Source organism: Poecilia reticulata, linkage group LG23 (genome assembly GCF_000633615.1).
Source record: "Poecilia reticulata strain Guanapo linkage group LG23, Guppy_female_1.0+MT, whole genome shotgun sequence".
Lineage (NCBI taxonomy): Eukaryota > Metazoa > Chordata > Actinopteri > Cyprinodontiformes > Poeciliidae > Poecilia > Poecilia reticulata.
The window spans coordinates 12171934-12196843 of NC_024353.1; the positions used below are offsets into that span (position 1 = coordinate 12171934).

The 24910-nt window shown below is 37.5% G+C and overlaps 1 protein-coding gene across 6 annotated transcripts in view; it reads right to left on the minus strand.

The window, feature by feature from the left end:
• The window catches only part of LOC103459423 (secretory phospholipase A2 receptor-like), a 247926-nt gene that overhangs the window by 217200 nt on the left and 5816 nt on the right, over positions 1 to 24910 (minus strand). For all 6 annotated transcript variants that reach the window (XR_532739.2, XR_001776216.1, XM_017302837.1 and 3 more), the window contains exons 2-3: positions 22481 to 22549; positions 18972 to 19037 (exon numbers count right to left, since the gene is read on the minus strand). The gene's annotated coding sequence lies outside the window, so the exon portion shown is untranslated. The remainder of the gene's footprint in view (positions 1 to 18971; positions 19038 to 22480; positions 22550 to 24910) is intronic.

Here is a 24910-nt window from a genome sequence, read left to right on the forward strand (position 1 = left end):
TTTGTTGTTTATTTTCTCACCATTTTCTTACTTCATAAAACCCAATGCCAATATAGAATTAAAAATACGCTGACTAACTCTTATACAGCCAATACAGTACCGTGGACTTTCTAAGGGAATTTATTACTGTTAATAACTTCACTGAACCTCTTTAAGAAAATAAAAAGCCCAAAATGTATTTAATTTATTCACTTCTCAACTCTAGTCTAATAGCGAGTTAGTCGAGTGAAGAGCAGCAGCTTTGCTGTGCCAGGATTTGCTCATTTCTAGCAGTTAAATATTTAAAAAAGGATATTCATGCCGTCTTTAAATTTAATGAAGCAAAAGAAGATCTCATTTCGTTTTGCCCTCTCTTTTCATGACAAGCTTTATGTGCCAAGGAGAAAATGTGTATGTAAAAAAAAAACTGTTTAAATCTTTATCGTTTTGTACATGAGCGAAAAATGCGTAATAATTCAGTTTGTGTTAATGTATAAAATATTTATTTGCAGTTAAGATGAGGATTTGATGTTCTTCCAACTCATTATGGCTGTACAAATTCAGCAAGGTATATTACAGTCTTAAAACATGTGAACATGTGGTTGCACCAATAATTCAAATTAATATAATCTATAAGACAGATCAGTGTTGAGATTGATTTTGATATTTGTCGCATATATATTTGATACATGCTGGTTTTTGTATAACCACAATCTCAAAGTCTGGTGCCTTATCTAGTTTCTTATCTGATAAATGCAGGCAGAGGAAAAACAGAAAGGAACGTTGACTAAATGATTTAATGAAAAACTAAAAAAAAGTACAAGACTGGCACAGGGAGAACAAGTCGTCCAACCGGAAAGCTTGATGCAAGAACCGAGCGCCGAACAACGAGGGGGGAAGGGGGGTGAAATGAAGAGTGAAAAATTATATGGGGACCAGGTGAGCTTAATCAGAAGGATTTCTAACAGCTGTGGGAGTGTGTGAAGCAGGGGAACAGAGGAAAGGAAATGAGTTAACAGATTAGAAAGAAAGAGCTGAACTAAAACACAAAAATATCTACAAAGCAAAACTGAGAAAACCCAACACTAATGTGAGAAAATAAACCAGAGATAGAAGCTCAGCAAATAAGAAACTAATCAAAGGAATGAGCATTTTATGATAAAAACCTAACAATAATGCACCACAAAAAGAAATGAAGTGAATATGGCAAGATCTTGCTGGCAATAATAATGTTTCAACTCCCTTAGTTTAAACTCCAAATTGAAGTTATAGGTCACTTTTTCTCAACCTAAAATAAATTATATTTAACACTTTTTTAAAAAAAACTTCAATTAAAAAGGGAAAACGACAATTGAGATTTTTTAGCAACTAGTCACCTCTGATTGCAACTTATCTTCAACATATCTTTAATCAGTTCGGAGTTAAAAGTAATCATAAACACTAACTTACTATTTGGCAAAAAGGTTACTTAATAATTAAGTAACTGCTTGATCATAACATTTGATTAAATATGTAAAAAAAAATTATGTAAACTTATCTTGGGAGTACTTCTCGATTCAAAAAAATTTTCAAGTTAATGTAACTACGTAATTCTAAATACTTACCGCCAGCAACCATGTAAGTAAAGGTTGGAGTAAAAATTTCCCTTTTTCCAATATAACTCTCCCTTGGCAATTTAGAGAAAAGCAATAAAACAAAATTATATTTCCATAATATTAGTCCACTGAAAAGGCAAATTAACTGAGGCTGACATTAAGCCTAATGGTGCCAGTAAGTGATTCAGAAATTAACAGGCGTCCAAGATAATGAGTAACACAATAAAGCTTTGCATAAGAAAATGGCTTGAAATTACAAAATAAAAATAATTTTTTAAGCAGATGTTGAGTAGTAGTTTCTCAAACTGTGGTACGTTTGCCCTAAGAGCGAGTGTTTGTGTAGATCGTCAAATCAGCTGAATCCTCTTGCCGCCAGGTTTGACGCTGCCTTCTGCATTAATCAAAGAAGCTGGGTCGTAATGACACTACTGTCGCCTAAACTCATACTGTTCATGACTGATATGAATGAAAACCATTCACACATCTCTTTCATTTTTCTACATCAACAAATTAGATGCAAAGAAAAGAGCACTGAACAAAGCAAAGAACCAGAGTGGCATCGTAATCCTGTTATGTCAAAAGAATCACATTTGAACTTAAACATAAAATGTCATTTGGAATTAACTAAATGTTCTTAAGTTATAAAAAGACTACAATGGATGCCCTTTAGTGATACTACTGTATTTGTATTATTATGCGTCTACACAAGACTCATTTATTATATTAGAAAGTGACATTTTACAATAAGCACACAAGCAGAAAAAAAAATGTAATCTACTCTCTGCTCTTCTGTGCCTCAACAGAAAGCTTCTTTATGCTGCAGCCATGCTATAGCATAATGTTTCCTCTTTTTTCTTCAAGACATTAGAGGAGGATCTAAAATATTCCTTCAGTGGTGTGTCACTATTTTGTCTTCCAACACATCCCACATCCCCACCCAGCTCCTCTCCGTCGCCTTGCCTTTCTCCTGCTAGATCCGAGTTGCTACACAACGCTGATGATAGCAGCCGATGTCCCGAGTCTGTATCTTAGATAAGAAGAGAACTATTTATGCCTCATGGAACAGAAATGGCTGTCATGCTGGAACACTGCAAATGCCAAAAGCCTTCTCCAACCTCCAAGTCTGACGTGTTCAGTCCTCCAGAGTACACAGTTAACTCCTACTGTTGTTCTTTTTTAAAAGAAAACGAGGGTTGTGAGAAGCTCAGAAATGTACATAGTAAATGAAAGTAGATGAGATTCTGTTGTTCAATAGTGTGTGAAAGCATAAACAGCTAAAATGATAACTGCTCAGTGATGGATTTTGATATTTAAAGTCTGGAAAAGCACTGAATTTTTCTGAAAGGACTACAATTTTTGATTTGTCAAACCTGGATTGTGTGTGTAGCAAAAAGCCACTTTTGGTGCATTCACGCTTTGAGCATCTGGTTTACATTCAAAGTCTATGTGGATGCGTGTCGAGGGATGTTGCAGCGTATTTCGAGCCTCTAGTGTGGCGTGATTTGAACCAATTGGAGCATTTGTCGACTGAAGCGTAGCCAACACTCCACATACGCTTTGAATGTAAACCAGACGCACCTGACGCTCAAAGCGTGTTTGGTATAAATGCACCAAAAATGCACACGCGTTAAACTTGAAGCATCAAACACATGTAAGGCATTTAGTGTGAACTCACCATTATTATTAAAAATATTTTTGGTATCTGGTTGGAAAGATAGATCCGTATTTTAAAGTCTAGACAATATTTTTTTGTTCTCACTGTTTTTGCTTAGTACAAACCCTTTCTTAGACAAATGGGATTTTTTAAGGGTGTGTGGGTTGGGCGAGAAAGGAGCTGCTCAGAAAACTATCATCAAATCAGCTCCTAATTGTACTCTAAATCAAACTCCTTGGCTGTCTGGCATTTATCTGTCAAGAACAAAAACGAGACACCCCAATTACACACGGTTGATGAAAACTCAGCACTCGTTCTTTTTTAGATCTGCCACAATTGTTGCTTTTATGAGATGTTGCAGTATCCAAGTCTTGTCTCACAGGCATTTATGTATCTGTGCACAAGTGAATATGTGTGTAAAGATAGGACGTTGTCCCAGAAACACTGACAGGCGAAGTGCCTCTCATCTCCCTAATTTGCCCAAAAAAACAGCTGGCCTCCTGCCGGTGCACTTGTTCGTGCTCAATCAGCCTCAATCAGCAACCCCTTGCTTTCTGTCTGCCTCTTTCAGCAGACATGCTTATGTCTGAGAGTAGGTGTCTTTCGATAGTGTGACTAAATTGGGAAAATGGTGTTCAGTTTGTAACGATGTCCTAATTTAGTAAAAATGTGCAACAGTTTTCTGCTCGTCAGTTTTTATTCACCTTTTATCTGCTACTTGTGGGTGGGGGTGGGGGGTTCTGATTTAATTGAATAATTAACACTTCAAAATAAATACTCAGACACGATTCCTTTTATTCCAATCACTCCTCCAAGCATAGGATTAACTCTGGATTTTAAATGTCGCCTGAAAAGACGTTCAAACTACTTAGATTTATTCTTGTGCGATTCTTTAGCAGGTTCTACTCCCACTTGTGTTTGTCCAAGAGGGAATTCATGAAAAACAAGAACTTCCAGCCAAGCAATCTGGCTTATGGACTAAGGTTTTTCCTGGCTCTGCTTTATGAATGGTTACTATGGTAACCAGGGTTTCAAGTTACCATGCTTTGAAACTTTTACCTTTTTTTCTTAACCTGCTGCTCATCTTGCTTTGAGAAGATCGAGGATATCATTTCACAGCATTGGAAGCCAAGCCATGCTAACAGAAGAGGAATGTTGGTGGAGAAAGAAAACTATTGTTCACATTTTTCCTCTTATTGAGACAATACAAATGGTGCCTTTTTGTCCTTTATAATACAAAAGCTAAACTTGTTCGTTTTAAAGCATACAGAAAAAATACAGACTGTTAAAATTCAGATATTTGTCATCCAAAAACCAGAGAACTGAAGCTTGAAACCATTTACAAAGTTTACAATTAGGCTTTTACGATTTTTTTTTTTTTTTTTTTTTTTAATGTGACTTGTTGAAAATGTATAGAACATTGAGTTTGTCTTTTGTTAAGATTTCCCCTGGCATCACATTTCTGCCTCCATTTTCCTCATCTGAGTGCAATTCTGACCTCTCATACATTTTAATCGTAACAGTTTGATCCAACTAGTCGGAAAACACTGAAATGTGTGCACTTCTGTTGAATAAATCCATACATTAGCATCACAATTCAGCCACTGTTCAGCATGGTGGAAAAGACGAGATAAATATTTGACTGTCCGAGCAGCGGATGGAATGGGATTTATTCAGAGACGAAATGCTGAGCTGTGTAAAATTGCCAACTCACATTTAAGAAGCCTTTTCATTAGAGCTTTTGCAGAGCTGCTTTTACTCTAAAATATAGAGAAATATGTTTTGATAGCTGTAAATCTCATGCGTGCGAAATTAATCGTAAAAGGGAAGAGAACTCCTGTAAAAAGAAACGTATATGGTTAAAGAAAATGTAACTATTCATTCAGTAACTTCAGCAACAACATGGAGAAACACAGGTAGCTTAGTTTCACCCAGACAATAAGCTGTTGTCATGAATTAAAAGTTTCGACAAAAGCCAAACATAAACCTAATGCTGCTACTGAAGAGGGTGGCACAGAACCAGCGGAGATGAGACCACCTCTCTGATTTGTCAGGTAGTTGCATGTTAGCACAGCTAACAGAGAAGGCACATTGTATCCTTTTGTGTGCTGGGATGTTGAAGAGCGCTTTTTGTTCCCCCTAAGGACTTCGTCTGTCCCCTTAACCTCACCCCGTCAGTCGACAGAATGAAACTGTGCAGATGGGTTTTAATCGCTGCACCTGTAAGCACAGCCACCTAATTTTCCTGGGACTTGTGATTACGTTAGTTGCCATGGCTACTATTCAACTATAACACACCCCCACACACCTTCACGTCTCATTCAGAGGTGCATTCATGTTGCCCTGGTTAGCAGCATTTAGTGTTTAAATGTCTTTAGCAATGTCAAAATTCAATCTAAATTCACAACACGAATGGCTCTGCTCGCTTTTCCCATGTTTAAAACTTAAAAACGTCGACAAAAAATATACATTTTTTGCCATCAGAAGAAATGATGTGCATTAATTTCTGTGCATTGTGCAGAGAATTGAGAGCAGCCTTCCAAACTTCACACAGAAATGATCTAGTTAACAGCAGAAATTTAATCTTCTCACTTTGAATAACCTATATCATACAACGCACATAAATGGCCATTTACTTAGAAATTATCTTCCATTTAGATTTGAAGCAGTAGAAGTAAAATAACTGGATTTGCTGTCAACTTTCAGTCAATTAGCCTGTCCTCTAATGAGTGAGAGGACAGTCTTTGATTAAAAATATGCTAATCCTTTGAACGGGATAGAGTGTGCATGGAGAATCAATGAAAGTTAACTTTCCCAAAACTCATCAATACTTCTTTGTCATGATACATTTAGAGGAGGTTTAAAGGTCTTAATTAGTGAAAGCTTAAAAGGCTGGGGGGAAAAAAATTTTACCTCCTTGAGGAAGCTCAACTTCTCTAATCCGCAGTTAGATTTAGGGCATGAGGAAAAATTTGGTCACTTCTGGCAGTAAATTGTATTAGAAATTACCACAGATCCTTTGGAAAGTTTGTATTTTAGACCATATGGAAATATTATCCACCTAACCATGAGTAACATGATCGTAAAAACAAATGCAAGTTTGTTTTTATGTCTTAAAAAGCCACAAGGGTTTTACATGCTTAAAAAAGGAGGGGGAAAACAAAGCCTGAGAATATGTGAATACCATTGTATAATCTCTCAAAAACAAAAAAAGCCAGATGGATGTTTAGAAAATATTGATATGAATGACATAAATGCATTAAATGCTCATAAATCAAATGAATATCTTGTGCCAGAATGACAAAGTCAAAATTCAAAGCCTGGAGAATTTGTGACAAGACTGGAGAATTAACATTCAGAAATGTTCTTCCTCCAATCCAATTAAACTTCAGCTACGTTGCAAAGATGACTGGGAAAATGTTTCAGTTTCTAGATGAGCAAATATTAGATACACGCAAAAAGACTCGCAGTTTCAAAGACCTTTCACGTTCATGTGGGATCGTTCCGTATTTTTCTGGTGTAAAGTGGAGGCTCGTCTCTAAACAGACAACCACCTATTCCAACATGACAGAATCCATAAACCTTGGGGAGAGAAGAGGCCATTTTCGCTTTCGTTTGCCTTGTCACTCATTTCTAGGTCACTGGAAGCAATGAATGCTCGACTGAGCTTGAGACACGCTCAATGAAGGATCTCCGCATCACTGTTTCCCCGTGTGCGCTGTATGCATGTGGGTGGATGCAGTGAAGCCACAGACTTTAAAACAAAACCAAACAGAGGCACACGCAAAGAACTGATAGACCTTCAGTTTTTCTTTTCTCTACTTTTACGATTCAACAATTAAATATCACACATGCTGGATTTACGAGGGGAGCTATGAAATGTAATCTTTCCTTTCATAATATTGATTTCCATCTCAGAGCTTTATGCTGCTACACTGCTAAAATCATTGTGAGGTTTGAGGTTTTGCTTCACTTCAAAAGACCCTTTCCATCTTTCCACAGCTTGGAGCCAATCTATTCATCAACACAATCAATAATATGAAAAGATGATGATAAAAATTGTTATATAAGGATTCAATGTTTTTTTACTCTATGAATACAGTTCACTGACAGGAAAACAGCAACTTTTATGTCTAAAATTAAATGGACACTTGCGCAGTAACTACATGGGTAAAGATTTTAAAATCATTTAATACAGACTGTGGTTTGCTTTTAGTGATAGAATTTAGGGTTGTTTTAAACTTATACGCATATTTTAGATGTTTTTTCCAATTGTATCAAAGCTGAGTTTTAAAAGCACTTTCCTAAAGAAAATAAAACGGGACAACAGCACTATATATGGACAACAACGTGGAACCTGCCTTACACATTATTTAAGACTTTGTTTAGGAGTCACAAGTAAAGTTTGAAAAATACTCACTGCTAAATTGAATTAGAAGCTACATACCAGACTATAGTGAACTAAAGGACAGTTTCAGCAAAACATTTGCGATCCAAAAAAATTTTATAACAGCAATTTTATTGTGGCTCGGTTCCACTGAGTTTCCTGCAACATTGATTCACACAGTTAGAAAATCTGCTGCCAACATCAATGTGCCAAATACCACAGGGAACCTTCAGATGCTGGGTGGGGTCATGTGTGGGAACCATTTTCACCCACAGTATTATTTCAGTTCATTATGAGAAGTTTGAATGATGGAATATTAACAAATGTTTACATATGATTCAACCACTCAGTACTAAATGGATATAAAAAAAACATTAGCCTTGGTAATGTTAATATATTTTTTATCTCCAAGTCATTTGTTGTCATTTTTAAATTATGACAGCATTTGTATATGGCCCACATAGGTAGCTGTCCAGAGTGGCAGTAGAAAGGGATGAAGAGGTATTAGATAAAATATACCCTTCAATTCCATTTTAAAACATTTTCTATTGCATTTATGTATGTACAATCAATAAGAGGTGACTCTGCTTGCTGCTAACAGGGAAACCCTTCTGAATTTAGTTGGTCAGGTTGTCGCAGAAGGACTTATTCTCATTTCCATCAAATGCTTTTCTTTTACCCGATATGCCTGAATCAGAAAATAAGTTGAGTCAAACAGGAAAAACACATGTAGCTGCCGATTAGCAAAATTGCTTCCCATAATTAAGAATTAATCATTTGCTCCTGATTAGCAGTAATGAACCAGATGGCCAAAATCAACACTCCTTTCTTTTTTAAAGGCCCCAATTACATCAAAAATTTTAACTCCCCGAAATGCATCTAGCCATTAAATTTGCAATTTTTCTTCACAGTACTTGTATTTCAGTAATTTCCTAATGCACACAAGATTTTATCCATTTCAAAATCTGTGCTTTTGCAGTTTCTACTTTCATAGTCTCACAACATCAAAAACAGCAAAACAAAATCTGTAAGTAAGGATGTAAAACACAGAATTCTGACATTAAAATGTGTAGGATAGCTGCTCCCAAGAAATCAGGTGCTGTTAGAGAAAACTACTCTTTCAGGATCTCTAGGTTTTATGTCAGAAGCACTAAGAGTTCAGCATTAAGCCTCTTGGCACAAGCAGGAAAGAGTCTGAAAATCCTAAGAAATAACTGCGGTCAAGATTCTGGCAAAGTTTACATCTTTCACTTCTGGAGTGACCTCATGTTGAATTCAGAAGAAAAAAATATGCAATAATTTTTACTAAAGACGCACCAATTGCATGGTGCTAAACCATAAATTATTTTTTTATTACTACTTTGATTTATATGCTGGGAAAACACAAGTCTAGAAAATTCCACCTTTCATAACTAATCACTTGAAATCTTCATGGAAACCAATCAGACACTCTACTGCTACCCAGTACTCTGGGGAACACCATCTCATGATTTGGTGTTTGGGGATTGCACAAAAATTAAGACATGGTTGCCAATGGTGACCAACTCCCACTATGAGAATATACATTATGCAAGAAAAAAATGACAATTTTTACTTAGTTTTTCAAGTTAATACCTTATTCTAATTGTTGTGAAACCTTTGTCACTGCTGACTTTCCAAATCTTCTTCTCTGCAAGTGCACACAAGCGACATTTACAAGCATGTTAAATAAATGAGTAACTAAAGAAAAGGCATTCAATGCAGGTGGTATTTCCTTGGATTGCATTTGGTGGTACTCAAAGGGCTGGTGTCAGCTATTCACAAGGTAAATATTCAGCAAATTTCCTGTGGCATAGAGCTAATGAGTTCCCAAAAAACAAAGAAGAATAGTTGAAGCAAACTGAATGTTGTTGTAAACGGGTACTATTCAGAGCTTTAGTGGCAAGGACGAAAGTTCGGGACTCACCAGAAAGTGAAAGAAAAGCAAGTAAGTTTCTAATGATGATCCACTAAAATGTCTGAACCTTAAACCCAATTTAACCATCTTCTATTTGGAAGTTTAAAAAAAATCTGTAGAATTTGACAATCAGACTCAAGGGCCAGGCTGATTATAGTTATGTACTACAATTAGTACATAACTATAATTATCTACCACTCAGCTCCAACAGACTAGCGGCAGCTGCAATTAGCAAACACCTGGAGGAACAGTGAGCCTGCTGCACTTATTAATAAAGCTACTTCTCAGTTAGTTGTAAATGGCATCACAGAGCAGCATTGCTGTGATGACAATTTTTATTGCAAAATCAAATTGCTTCAAGTTATATTTGACATATACAGCATTTTTATAAACAACTGATGTTGACAGTTACTTGATTGTGCTACAAAATGGTACCTCGAAAATACATAATACCTCAGTTTAAAAGGTTTTGTAGAGCGTCCTCTTTCTTTTTACTCTTCATAATTAAAATATCTTGAAGTTGACTGAAAACTTTTCAGAAACATGAAAATGTTCACAAGTTTCAGATATCTTTCTATTCAGATTTTAGTTTTACAACAGTAGAAAAGCCTGTTGCTTCTAAAAAACTAATTTACCAAGTTCTCACAAAAGGAAGAGAACAAGTAGGCACATGCATACAAATTCAAATGTTTACATTCATTGAAAGGTGCATTTCAGATATTCTCAAAAACACAGATACATGTGTACAGTGTTATATTTCCACTATAACTAGGATGTGGTCTTTACAATAAGAACCCAGTCGTCTGGTAAAATGCTTTTGTGATAGTCTATCTTAAATATGTCACAATTAAATGTCTCTAAGAAAATCTAAAAATAGGCAACATTAGTAATGTGGCTGTGTCCAATTACAGATGGATTGATTAGATAATTGTGCGTGTGCATGTGCGAGTGTAAGTAAAAGGGCCCCAGATGGACACCTGCTGCTGACTACTTCATGGACTGCCTCTAATGAGCACCACTTATTACCATGGCAACTCCCCTACACAAGCACAGACACAATCTTGTGCACACGGCAGTCTGATCATTAGAGCGTAGTAATCTTTCTTTGCTGTGTCCTCTTCTATTTCCATCCTCCTTTCTTTAAGATTCAAGCATATTGCACCCCTCCCTTTTATCATAGGCTTCTCTTACACCTCCGGCTACATTCTTGCTCCCAGTTAGCCAATATTTTTTTTTATCTCCTCCCTCTCACTCTCCATTTGGCCCAAATGTTTTATGCTTCAATATTTTTTCATTATCTCGCCTCTTAATGCTTCAATATCCATCTATATATTTAATTAGATCTATGAAATATCCACATTCCATTATTTTTACCATTAAACATAGGGATATGCGCTCTCTCTTCTTCCCCATAATCCATTTGTCTATTCCTTCATTTGTCACCTTCCACCCATACATCCCATTTTCTCCTCTAGTTAAAACTCAGTTGGAGGTTTTAATTAGACACAAAGGAGGAACCCTTCAGTGCAAAGAGAACTCTAATTGAAACCCCAATTAGTCTCCACTGGTTGTCAGTGCTCTGATGAAGTTCTGTTTATTGTTACTTTTCTGAACTTAAATATATTATTTTTAAAAAAGGGAAAGTGTCCATTAATTATTGTTGTCATTAATGGTATAATAGCTTCAAACAGCATTCAACAATCTGGCTACGAAATTAACGACAAGAATCTCTGGCAATTTAGGGAGAGAGACAAAAAACAAAAACAACAAAGTCAGCAAAGTTGCCTTGGTGATTGCCAAAACGATGGCAAAAAAAACCCTACAAAACACCTGGACTTGTTTTTAGGAGGGTAAAGATATGTGACAATGCTGGGACAGTGTGTTTCTAGTCCATGTTTATTGTTAAGGCACACACACAGATACACACACTCATTCATACCGCCATAATCACTGTATCTTTTTGTGAGTCTCTCTGCAAAACTGGTAGTAAGCAATATTGGGAACTGAGAAGTAAAAAGAAGAAATTCAAGTTAATTGTAAACTGAGATGTTGAATAAAAGGTGGTTAATAAATCTGCAAATCAAATTTTCTTTGTGCAAGTAAATAATTTATCCCTTAGTAAGGAATATGTGCAAATGTCTGAATAAACAATTTCTTAAAATAACAGCAAAACATAATGGTGTGAATATTTACCTTGAAATGTAAAGCTTTGTTTTTTCTTTCCAAAATAGCATTATCATAAAATATGCTTAAAAGGAAAGACATTTGATTAACCCTTGTTTTGGTAAGGAAATATGACTAATTTTATTTTGCAGCTATGCAAGCCAGATTTTATGCCTGTTTCAATCCAATTCAGGTACTCAAACCTTTTTGGTTTGAAATCGAGGAATAAACTGGAGACTCAAAGTATTAAGACATTCTTTGTTTTAACATTACAACAAACTGTGGCATGTTGAGGATATTAGCCTTTTTGTTTTATCAATAGCCTACAGCCTCAGCTACATTTTCCCTCTCCCTCCCCATATTAAGTCCAACCCAGAAGAACTCAGCTCAGTTGTATCAGTCCAGATTCAGTCGATGAAAATGTTGCGGTAGAGAACCCTAATTTTTTTGGTCAGATACTATGACTGCCATAAAGGCAGGAAGAGGAGGAAAATGAAAACAGATGAATTCAACCGTGTTGACACAGGTGGCTAAAAGTAGAATGAGAAGGAATTTGCTCCAGCAAGGTCAGAAAGATGGGAGGGAAATTGATGGAAAGCTGATATCCATATAAAAATAAAAATGTATATAAATCTAAAAAAATACAAAAATAACTGGATAATAAATAAGCAGTCCAAAATTATAATCCAAGCACACTACTTTAAAAGATTTTGTATGGATAGAGGAGAAAAGTCAAGACAAGGGCAGATTTAAATCCTCAGCCTGTGAAAATTCATTCTGTGCTGCATCCCACTGCGTCACTAGGATGCCTCCAACTGAAAAGATGGGTTTGTAACACAGACAGCGGGCCCCTTCTGTTGTTGAGGTGCGACTGCGTGATTGTTCCACTCGGCTGCAAGCTGTGGCAGACACATTTCTCCCGGGGAGACGGCAGCTGAGGCAGGGACGAACTGAACTGTTGCACCAGCAGGATACAGCTAAATAATTAGAAGAGGGAATCATTCAAGAGTTGCAAAGCTTCTCTTCTCATTTTCTGTTCTGTGGTATTTCAACATGTTGACTACATCTATCGTTTTCGATTCCGATTTACTTAGTGTCTCAGAAAAATTGCTGGAGACACAAAAGGCAATAGGTTTTGCACTGCAATGCAACTTCCCAAACAAACACACACACAAAGGTGCAGCTAAGATTTAGGACACATAAATACAGGGTGGGTGAGCGCATGTGTAGAAATAATTGTGTTTGCATTGCATGGGTATATTTGAACTACATCGTCGCCAGGAGGTGCACAACTGTCAGAGAAGTGAGAACAGTGGAAGGTCTTGCAACCCGCAGCACCTGAGAGCTGCAAAGGACAGGTGGATCCAACCATGGAAGGCTGCAGCAGCCCTAGGTGGACAGACACAAGACCACTCCACAGGGCAGCCATACCCCCCACACTGAGAAAGGTCAACAGCAAAGAAACCCTAGGCTAAAGAGGAACAAGGTGAGTGGAAGGGTACAGAGTCCTCTTGACCCAGCTAAACAGCCATCTACTGTTGTACAACTCAAGCTCAAGACCCAGCAAGACTGCTCAGCACCAAGCAGGAGAGCCCAGATACATCAAACAGGCACTAGCCCACCGCTGCAGAACAGAAATGGAACTAAAAGTACAAGGGCAGGGAGGGTAAATTTCCACCTCACTGGATGAGCTAAGGGAGGAACAAGAGGACCCCCTTATGGCAGTCCATGGGGACAGAGACTACCAAGTAGGAGCCCAATACTCCAGACATGGCCCAAGATCCCACACAAACAGCATCCCACCAAAGGGAACCTTTCACCCCCACACACACACTCCCTTTAAAGACCTTCAGGCCAGCCCACGCCACCAGCTAACACCAATTCAGCATAGACACTGGCCAGAGCAGACTAGGACTGCATAAAATCCTTAGAGCCCAGCCCCTCTACTCCGCTGTGTGCATCAGTCTACAGTAGTGTGAAATGTTGCTATGGACGCAAGTCTGTGTCGTAGTTGCATTAACACCGGAATTGAGGCTTTATTGTAGACTCCTAAGACCTTCAATGCATTAAAACTGAGCTGCAGGACAGGGCCAAACATGGTGGAGGAGGGGGGACACTGCAAAGTTCCCCACCCATGTCTGCAAGGCATCCTAAAACCCTATTGGAAGTGTTGCATATGTTGGAGAGGAGGGGGTGGGAACAATGGCACCAGTACAAGTCGTCCTAGGGGGCCCGCTCCACAGTTGTCCCGCCCATGCTCAAACCAGTAAAGCAATGATCAAGAAAAGTTATTTTCTCTTTGATGAGTTTTGAAAGAAATGTGTGTTGAACAATTTAGCATATACCTTTCACCAGGATTTAGTTTGCATTACCAGTTTGAGAACTCTTCACTGTAATATTACTACTGTGCTTGTCCCAGTCAGTTTATGAACCACTTGTTATATAAGAGTTACTATACTCGACCATAACTGTTTTATGGGTCCAGCACAACCTGAATGCTTCTATATCGTTTAGACTGTTTAGCTGCATTGGTTTCTAGTATTAGTGATTTATTTTTAGCATCCTAAACATCTATCTAGTGTCTTGTTTTCCCATAATAATGTACTTTGTCAGGTTGCACCACGGCATTACCTGAAGGAATTTCAGATTGCAGGTGTTGCTGTATATGCCTTCCTAATGTTATCATATACACACATCCCAGCATGCCTTGCAGCACCCCTGCAGCCCTACATCAAATTGTAATGCAAGATATGCGGTACCATGCATCAGAGGACACAAAGTAATGTTTGACCCCAATTTTGATAGAAGGCTTTTAATCTAGTAAAAGATAAAAAATGCTTCATAACACTGAGCATGCTGAGCTGGTGTTCAGTGTCTCAGGCTGTGCTGCAAGTTCATGGAGGAGACTTGGATGCTTTATGACCATCTTTCTCACTCAGTTGTCTCTTTATATTTTATACGGTCTCCAGTGATTCATTCAAGGCAGTATTCCCAACCACTGCAGCCCATTGTGATCATTTTCAGACATTTGCGTAGTTATGATGTCAGTGATACTGTGCCGATTATGCTTATGATTTTCTATTGATCTAGCTGAATAGCCTGAATATTACCAGACATGTTACCAGAGACTGGACTGTTATTTTTATCCACAAAGGGCAATTCAATGTCAGTAATGCAGTGCAAAGTAATGGAAATGATAATAATAAAAAAATAATAATCCTTAGTTTCTTGGTTTCAGTGTTTACACAAAATTCAAAAACAAAAATATGCAACATGATCTAATTACATTTGATTAAATCAGAAAAGAATTTTGTTGTGCTCTTTATAGCAGATCGATACGGGCAATGTTTCTGCTCGAGTAGCTAGCCTGCATTCAGCTGCTTTGAAGACAGCATAAAGGTAGATGTCCCCATTAATTTTTTTAACCTGTCACAGACGTAAAAATATTTCTTAAAAGCTGAATTAGTTTTTATAGTGAGGGAAATGTATTGCAGCTTTCTTTCACCCAGCTGACTACAACTGCACAGCAACAAGTGGGGAGAGTTGCTAAGTTATGCTATGCTTCATAGTCAAATATTGCCACATTGTTTCAATTTGAGTGTTAACTGATTTCTGTCAAATACAGGTGAAGCAGTGGAATTTTTTCACGCAAAATGGTTATGAAAACTTTTCCATATAGTCTCTGAAATTAGACATATACCTACATTCTATTTGTAATACTGACTGGTACACCCCAGTGGATCATCATTGTTGTTTTAGTTGTTCATGTCTTTAAAATCAGTTTGATCACATAAACACAGTCATAAAAATTCAGTCAACTAAACTTTGTCCCCTCTCACAGATTCCACAAAATCTACATTAAAAAGCTGATTGAATTGGTGAAGAGCAGCCAGAAATTAAATTCTCTTTGAGTCCTCATATAACCTTGGGCTAGCCCCATTTCTCAGAACCCAACATTTCTCTTAGATTCAAAGGCAATTTGAATATAAGAGAACATGTTTAAGTCGAATGAAAGGATATAAGAGTATAGTTTTCATCCACATAGGGATTTATTGCACCAAATCATTCTGCATTAACTGCATAATCCAATAGCTGAAGGTAAACTGCAGTGTTCACACAAAGATCACAAGCTGGGATGAGTGCTCTAAAGAACATGCTGCTGTATTCAAAATGGTTAGAGGCCAGCAAGGTAATTACCGTCTCTGCCGATATTACACTGTGTTTTTACCCGCATGTATGAAACTACATATTAAATCATGCATCACTGTATTGCAGAGGTGCTATTATTGTATCTTTCCAAACAAGTCACTGGACTTCAATATGACAAGTGACCTCTTTAACTGTCCAGTACATGCATATGAACTGGGATGACAGAATAATTTTTTCTGACAGCATGCATGTAGAAAGAGGACAGCACTGCTGTATCTTCAACCGCCTCGCTCTTCTTTATTGCTCCCAGGCTAGTGTCTTCACACACACACTCTCTCTCTCACACACACACGGAGTACAAATGTCAGCCAATATTTCACATTTTCCTTCTCAAAAATGTCAGTGCCTTGGACAAATCTCATCTACCTTTGCTGCCGTCTGCCTTCGTCCATCCCAACTTGATCTCCTGACATTTCACATGCTTGGAGTCAGGACAAACTGGAGGTATGTCACAAAAGGTGAATGAGGATGGGTTAAGTTAAGTATTCAATGCATGAAGTTTAAAACCAAAGCAACCTGGTTTGCACTAATAAGGTGAGAGTTGTTATGGGGAAACATCTTTGTTTTGGTTTCATAAGTGTTGTTCATTCAGATGTAATTGTGCATACTGCAAGATTCGTTCTGTGGAGATGAGGCATTGTCTTGGCAACCCCTTGAAAGAAGTGCGTGGAAATAAAAACTAGAACTGCACACTGCAGGGTTCCATTCCTGTCTCATTTGTCTTGATTGCACTTGCATTAGGTACTTCAGTCCACAAGCTTATTTTGTTCATGCACAACACGTTAACCCTCATTCTTATTTTAACTGTACTGTCATGGACCAACATTTAGCAAGTCAAGTGAGGTATTTGGAGAAGGTCAAGTTAAGGATTTTCTCCAATTTCCCTTAGCATCTTTGCTGTGACCTTTTAGTAAGTTTCTCAAGTTAGCCACTTGTGGGAAGATTGGTGACTATAGGTAAGAGTGAACTTGCAAATAATTTCATCATAGAACAATCTACTTCCGATTGAAGTTAGGTTGAAGTATTTATACAATGTGGCAGGGATCAGCATCTTCATACAAAATAAACCTGCAAAATAAAGAAAAAAAGTTCTACTTTTTATTATGATTATATCCCAAGAATGTCTGTCCTAATGATTTGCTTGTTATGTTGCATACCGTAGCCTAGATTAAAGGAACATCTTTTAAATTGTTCATTACACAAGTCAAAACCACCTTCAACACAGAAGAATGCTTTCATTTTCCTCCATTTTCTCTCTCCGTCATGTGATCTCTCACATTAGCCTCCATCTGTGCCGTTTCCTCTCCTGATGGACTGATCTGTACTTTGATTTAAATTTAGCAGAGGCAAACGTGATCTTCCTGTGGTGGAAGCAGATGTTTGGTCTAGACGTTCTCTGTCATTAGTACCTTTGCATCCTCTTTTCACTTTGTACATCTTTCTTTGTGAAATAGGGAGGTAGCAGTACCAATAATAAGAAACAGGCAGGTATTTTAGTTGCATTACTATCCTTTCTCTGTTAAAAAGGATTGAAAGAAGACTATATCGATTGATCTATTGACTGAGAATTATTGCTACTGTTAGCTGAATTCACAATTGAAAATAGGTCAGAGTTGTAAGTCTTTATAGAAAGTTTTGTTAGTATTACACAATGCATCTACATGTATTAATTGCAGTGGAATGGTCACAAAGAAGCACAGTAGAATAATGAAGTACATCCACAAACTGTTAAAGCTTTTACCAATTTGCTTCACTACAGCCAAACAAAAATCTTTAATATCTGCTCAGAGTAGTGCTTTCATCATCTAATATAGTTTCTCTACAACCCATTTGTCTTTTACTTCTCCCTCTTCTTGTTGCTCAATTTTAGAAAAATACATTAATTGTCTCATCTTCCATTTTGGCTGAATTTTCCCAAGTTCTCCTCCTCTCTCTCGCCTACAGATCACTGTAATCCACACAGACCCCCATCACCTATACACACTTTAAAAACACTAACCTGCAGTCACACCCACATGTTAGTCTAATCTCCTGCTCATACCTGCCAGCATCTTGCCAAAAATGGATCAGGGAATGAGGGACATTTTTTATTTCCTCAGTGGCAGCGCAATAAATCACACACGCGTTCACTTTTGCTCACTCTCACACACACACACCAGTCTCGGCAAGTCAAATGGTTATCCATTTTTAATGACACATGGACAGCTTGACCTAGTATTGCTTGGCTCTGTGTGAGGTGTGTGTGGGAAGTGTTTCGTAGCAGTAAGAGGAGAGACACAAGCGAGAATGGATGCCTGGTCCTCCAAGCAGTAAGCCACAGATGAGTCATTTCACCCATGTGATCAAACACTCAAATAAAATCATTCAAATGCATGGTACAAACAACAAGAGGTGTCAGATTTAATAAACCTGGTTTCACACCAATATATCTTTAAATTTTGAGTCAAACAGCAAGGAGCTTCACACATCTTGAGGAAGATGTGGCCTTTTTAAAAAGACATCAATTAATCCTGGCTCTGATTTGCACACAACTTTTCACAATGTAATAGACATTTCTCCTCTGCTTAGACCAACATGTATACCTGTGCTTATAGCATAGCTCTGAACTATATATTGAACAGTGATTGTCGTCTCTATACAAATACTTAAATTTTGCAATGACAAAGGACTGTTTGGATCCAATAATTGGAAGTATATTGAATTTCAAAAGGCATGTAGTCAAATTCTTGCAGCTCAGCTTTCAATTAGCCGTAATTAATTATTAATTATTCCATAATTAATTAGGGCGGTGAGGTGTTAATGCCATTAACACATCAACAAATCATAATTAACTATTACTATTGTATATCCGCACACCTATCAACTCCCAGGTGTTGGTTTTCTGATTTGGTTAATTCTGTTTAATCATAGGAAACAATGTCCTTTATTTTTCCATAAAATATCCACTATTATAATTCCCTTACAAACATCAAAACCAACATGAATTTTATGTCATAGTTTTTCCCTTTACCTTTTACTAACCAATAAAAAATAACTTCAAATTCAAACCTTTTGTCATCTTTGTGGGCGAGTGAGCAGTATACATCCACTGACATGAAGGTGATGGCCTGCCTCCTGGGGAAAACACAAGACAAAGAAATGGTTGAATTTTTATTTTATTTTCGCTGAGGTTTTTTTCCCTCTATTTTGTTGCAACAAGATGCAAAAATGTCAACCCAACTGGCTGCTATGTTGACACCATACCCACTAAGTGAACACTTAAACTGCTAAACTTGTCAAAGCAAAAACCGTCAATTTTTTTTCTTTATATAAAGTGATGCATAATGCATCGCAAAAGCACCTTTTCCATTGTTTTTTTAAAGTTGTATTTTTAAAGAAAAAAAACTAAGGACATTTACCTGCATGAATATATAGTTAGTCTGTACCTCAGGTACATGCATGTGAACAAAAACTCTACATTCAGACATTCTGTCACAGAACAAGGATATGTTTGCCTGTCAGCACCCAGAAAATGCTATTTACACAAGAATTGCGTGCATGCGTGTTCCTGTAAGCCACAGAAAGAGATGACTCACTGTTGTCATGGGGAAAGGAGGATAGTGAGACTTGAAGGTTTTAGTCAGGCATGCAAAACACTCATTCAGGCGATCACAATTGATTTGAATCTGTACTGCAGGCTAATAAATAGACCCACAGCTCCTGTATGTTTCACGGTACGGCTTTAAAATACACAGGTGTGCAAATTGAGGGGGGGAAAAAAGAAAAAAAGAAAAAAAAAAAGAAGAAGACTGTAAGACCAATGAGAGGCAACCACAACCAGCTACACTGAAAGACAGGTCAAAATAAGTAGTATTTATGCAGAGGGGTTTGATTGCAAGACAGTTGAGTGAATGAATAGATGATAGACATCTGGGAAGAGCAGGAAGCCGAGATCCAGAGGGAAGATGTTGCGTAAATCAGGGAGCAGAGAACTAGCGCCGACTAGACAGTAAACTCTAGGATGCAAACTTAGAAACACAAAGAAACTCAATAGAGACTGTGACATCACCACGACTAACAAACTACACATGTACCAAAGAATATGAAAAAAACATACTACATATTAAAGTACAGAAGTACAAAGAACCTTAAAACTATAGAGGCAATTGAATATGGAAAGCCAAGAGGGACAAATCTAAAACTAAAGTAAAAAGTTCCTCATTCAAACTCACAAAGATTATGAGATGATTAGCAGATTTTTGGGAGGGAATATGCTCCAAAATCAAACCAGAGGAAAACCTTGTTTAACTCAGTAGGAAAATGTAAAAAAATAAATAAAAAAAAGAATGTGAAAAAAAATCTATTCATCTGAAAGAAGAAGCAAAATCAACATCTTGAGCAATTAGGTAATATTCAATTTATTCTGATGCAATATGCTGGCAGAAAAAAGAAATCACCTTGACATAAAAAGGCGGAGATTTTTATGTGGATTCACAGATAGAATCCAGTGTGAAAAAAGAATGGCTGAAAGACCCAAGATCAATGTGACCCCAATGCTTCTCACAAGTGTTTATGAACCTCTGACTGACAATTTAAAAAAATAAAAATTAAATCCTGTATAGTTTTATCCAATAATAGAACGTCCTTGTTTTTCTGCCAGTTATGTCTTGTCATTTTCCTCACAGAAGGAGACAGATTGATGAGAACACACTAGGAGGCCACTGAGAGCGTGTTTGGCCATGTGACATGCTGTGGACATTGATTGAGAGTGGGAGAAGACAAAGAACCACAATGGCGGGAAAGAAAGGGGTCATTGTCAGCTGCTTTGATGTGAACACTGATACAGAGAAGGAGTGGCAGATGACAAAAGGAAGAAAGAGAATCCCCATTGTAAAAAATTTTTTTTTTTCTTAGACATCTTATTAAAGCTTCCATTTTGTTGAATTTGAGCAAAAAATTTGTGATTCATCATTACAAGTCTCCTAATAACAGCTTTGAAAGATCCCCAATGTGTATGGATGTTGAGACAAAGCTCGGGAGTACAATGAAAGACATTGGCTTCCCTCCATCACAAAGTCCTCTTTGTACTGGACTGAGTAAAGTGTTTGTGGTAAGGAATAACTGAGGAAAAAGAAAGGGATGGAGAGGGCCTCTCTAGTCACAATCATATCCCTACTGTCAGTGGTCAGCAGTGTGGGGTGGGTCTGTGTGGGGAAGTGTGTAAATGGGCTGTAGGCTGAACGAATGAAAGACTGGTGGTCACCCTGCTGTCGTCATTCATGTGCTGCGGGATTTAGCGTTGGCTCTTCAAAATTCAGCTCGGCTTTAAAAATGCCAATGCAGGTTTCGCACAAAACCTTCCAGCAGCAAAGGTTTTATGCGAACCTTTGCTGCTGGAAGGTTCGCATAAACCTTCCAGCAGCAAAGGTGCTGGAAGGTACCTATGCTTCATTTTGAAGCATAGGAACTTCAAAATGAAGTTCCTATGCACTTCATTTTGAAGTGCATAGGAATTGTGTAATGGAACAATGTGTTCTGATTAAAATCTTTTGAAAATTTAACAAGTGACAAGTTGAAATTAAACATTATATGTTAAGTGTAAGGAGAAAGTTGGAAGATTTGATGTACCGTTTAGTTTTTTTTATCTTTTGCTTTAAAATGAAAGGAAACCTGTTATATTCCCTGTAGTGAATACTAACGTGCTTAAAATGAAAATGCCAACATCGTCGTAATATTATAAAGTGAAAGATAATAACTGAGGTCTTCCTAGATCACATTTCATAGATCACATTTCATTCCGATACCAAATGTTATGGTAATCCATGTCACTGAAACTCCCAAATGCTTTATGTAAATGTGTGCAAATGTCTGTGCAAAGCCATGTGTCATCTGTTTCAAATTGAATCGGTGGGTGACAGTGTTTACCCTTGACAGATTCTGAATATCTGTACCAAATTTCTCAGTGATTCCAAACTCTTGCATGGATCTATTGTGTATGAAATCTGTCATTCTGCAAAACCTATGAACACACTGACAGATGGACATCACAGTTTAGCTCCGAGATGTTTTACTGAGAAAAAAGTGCATTTTTTGCTTAATGCATGCAGCGTTTGTCTTTTATGAATGGAATATATTGGCACTTCAAGGAACAACACAGTTATGAAACTAGGGAGCTTTTTAAGCATGACAACACAGGGCACATAAAACGTGTCAATCACGGATGATGTTTTGCATACTTCAGAGGCCAAAATGTTGTTGTAAGTGTTCATGGTAGCTATTTAGGAGCTACGGAGATCCATAACTCAGGTGGGTGAATCTGCTGACAAGACAGTTGTTTGTTGGGGCAATATGGAGGAGTGGCAAGAAGAAAGACATTTTTTAAAAAGGCACCATAAGAAGTCCTGATAAGAGATAGTCACAAGCCACTTGGAAGACATTAAGGCTAAATATTTTTGGCCTATATGCATGTGCATTTCTGGTATGAAACCAAAACTACAGCAGAATGAACACAGGCAATCCAATTGAGAATCTGTTCCATATCAGGAAAATTAAACCAGCAAAAAAATAAATTCACCGACCTTGTCTTCTAATCTTTAGATGGAAAAATCTGACAACACACCATACAGTTTGATCCCAAGGCAGCAGATCTGAAATAAAAAAAGATTATAAAAGTTAAGGGTGGCTTACAACACTGAAGTGTTCACCTGCGAAAGCTGTTTGGCATTTCTCATATATCTGGCTGTATATGAGAAATGCCAAATACAGTCCTGTTGTAATCCGCAGCTTGTAGATCGAAATTCAAGCAAAGACATAGTGTTGCATCAGACAAGAGTTAACAGTATTATGTTCATATTAATAATGCATTTCTCAAACTATTTTTATATATTGCTCTCCATTCTAACCACCCACTTTACAGTATAGTTCTGTGACTGTCTCTCAAATCAAATCAGCAACATAACAGAGGTGAGTCGACTTTAATCTTCACTGTATTACCTTTTAGTGTGTAAATACTTTAAAATGGTGCCATTTGCTGGTCATCAAAGCAGCAACAAACAAAGGAATGATTCAAATATCATAGCACACATTAGTAAACTCATAATGGCACGTTTTACACATGAACCACCAGCAGAACCAATTAAGAAAGTTGTGATTATCACACTGTTCCATTCAATGATTATGCCGTGTGTGTGTTGCGTTATGCATGTATTATCAACCAAAATGGTGGCTTTTGTCTGTTTCCATCCAAATTACAAAAAATAAATAAATTAAATCCAGTAAACGCAGCTTTCTGGATCTTTCAGTGCAAATTCACACTCTGCTGTCACTGTTTCTTAAGGTGGAGAAAGAAAAGTGCTATTTCTACAGTCAAGTGGGCAAGCTTGAACAAAAGTGCAGTGTGTTTTGGCTCAGGGGTGTGATTGGTGGGGGTCCAAATCGACAAATCTACCCTGCGTCAGAAGGCAAGCACACACACCTACACACTCAAGCATGTGCACACCAAAAACAAAGACAGAGAGGAGAAACAGAACAGTCTGTGAATCAAAGTTGGTGTTGTTCACTCTGCTACAAAAGACAAGTGAAAACAGGAAGGAAATCAGGAATGCATTCAGTTAGAGCTTGGACCCCTGACAACAGTTTCTCCTGGTGGTTTTCAATCATGGTGTGTATTGTTTTGTGTGTGTGTGTGTGTGTGTGTGTGTGTGCAATCCACACTGAATGGATAAATTCAGGAGGTCTGAGCAAGGTCAATGTGGGCGGAGTTAGACACACCGCAGCCCTGCTCTTTGCATCACAACGCCTCCTCTGATAATTCACTTGGTGATTCTTTGGGCTCCATGGCACTTTTTCACTGTTTTGCCTTGTTCTTTTGTCTGTCCTTTTAACTTTTTGCTTTTTGTTCTTGGTTTCTTTTTCATTATGCTTGTTGGAAATGGATTTTTCCTCCCACTGGGAATACAAATGACCAAAGTCTATTCCGGCCACCACCAGTCATCCAGAGAACTGCCTGAAGCACACAGCCACCACCTGCAGACACGCACAAAAAGGTTTTGCTGTGGACTGTGTGGGGTATTTTTTCCCCTGCTTTTGTAGGTTTATAGATTCAGGCTAAGATGTATTACTACAATGCCTAGAAAAAGCATTCATAGCTGCTGAACTTTTACACATTTTGTCATAAACCCCCACATTCTTAATTGGGCTTTTCTGAAACATTTTCAGCATTTTCATGCTGAAAATCAACTCAAACCAGATTTTCCACAGCATAATACCGCCCCCAAATGATGGGAAATTGTGTATTCAAGATCATGTGTAGTGTTTGTTTTCCTCCACAAATAGTATTTAAATCTAAACCAAAATGTTGACCAAAGTATTGGGGGTGTGAATACTTTTTTCAAAGAGCTATGCGTCTGCATGTCACACATAATTTCCTGGCTGGACCTGGAAGTTACTGTTGTAGAAATGTGTTTATCACATTTGCAGGTGAGGTGTAGCGATAAGACCACAAATTGTCTGCTTTTTTAAATAAGAAAATCAAGAGTCCAGTTATTCATTAAAGCATTTCTGAAGAAAAAAAATTATATTACATAAAGACTCCCACTTTTGTTTTAGTTATGAACCAACCTAGAAGAAGCAAAAGGTTTGGCAGGTCTTGTTCTTTGGAACATAACCAAGCAAGCTTTCAAAATAAAGCAAACAATGCATGTTTCCAAACACACCCACAGACATTTTGTGTGAACAGTGATGCTAATTTGTCCAAAGAGCCTTGAAATTCTTTTCTCATTGGACTCAGAAGTGTGAGGACATATGGTCTTTCCAGATGGTCGCCAAGTCAGTCTTTTCAAGGTGAAATACTGAAATGCGAGCCAGGTGAGTTTATTAATTGTATTTTGTTTCTTTTGTTCCTTGTACAAATAAGAATTTTAGTTATTTTTAAGAAAAAGGAATCCAAACCTTTATGTATTCCAAGAGAAATATCTAGAAAACCATGATACTGCATCGCATCACATCAT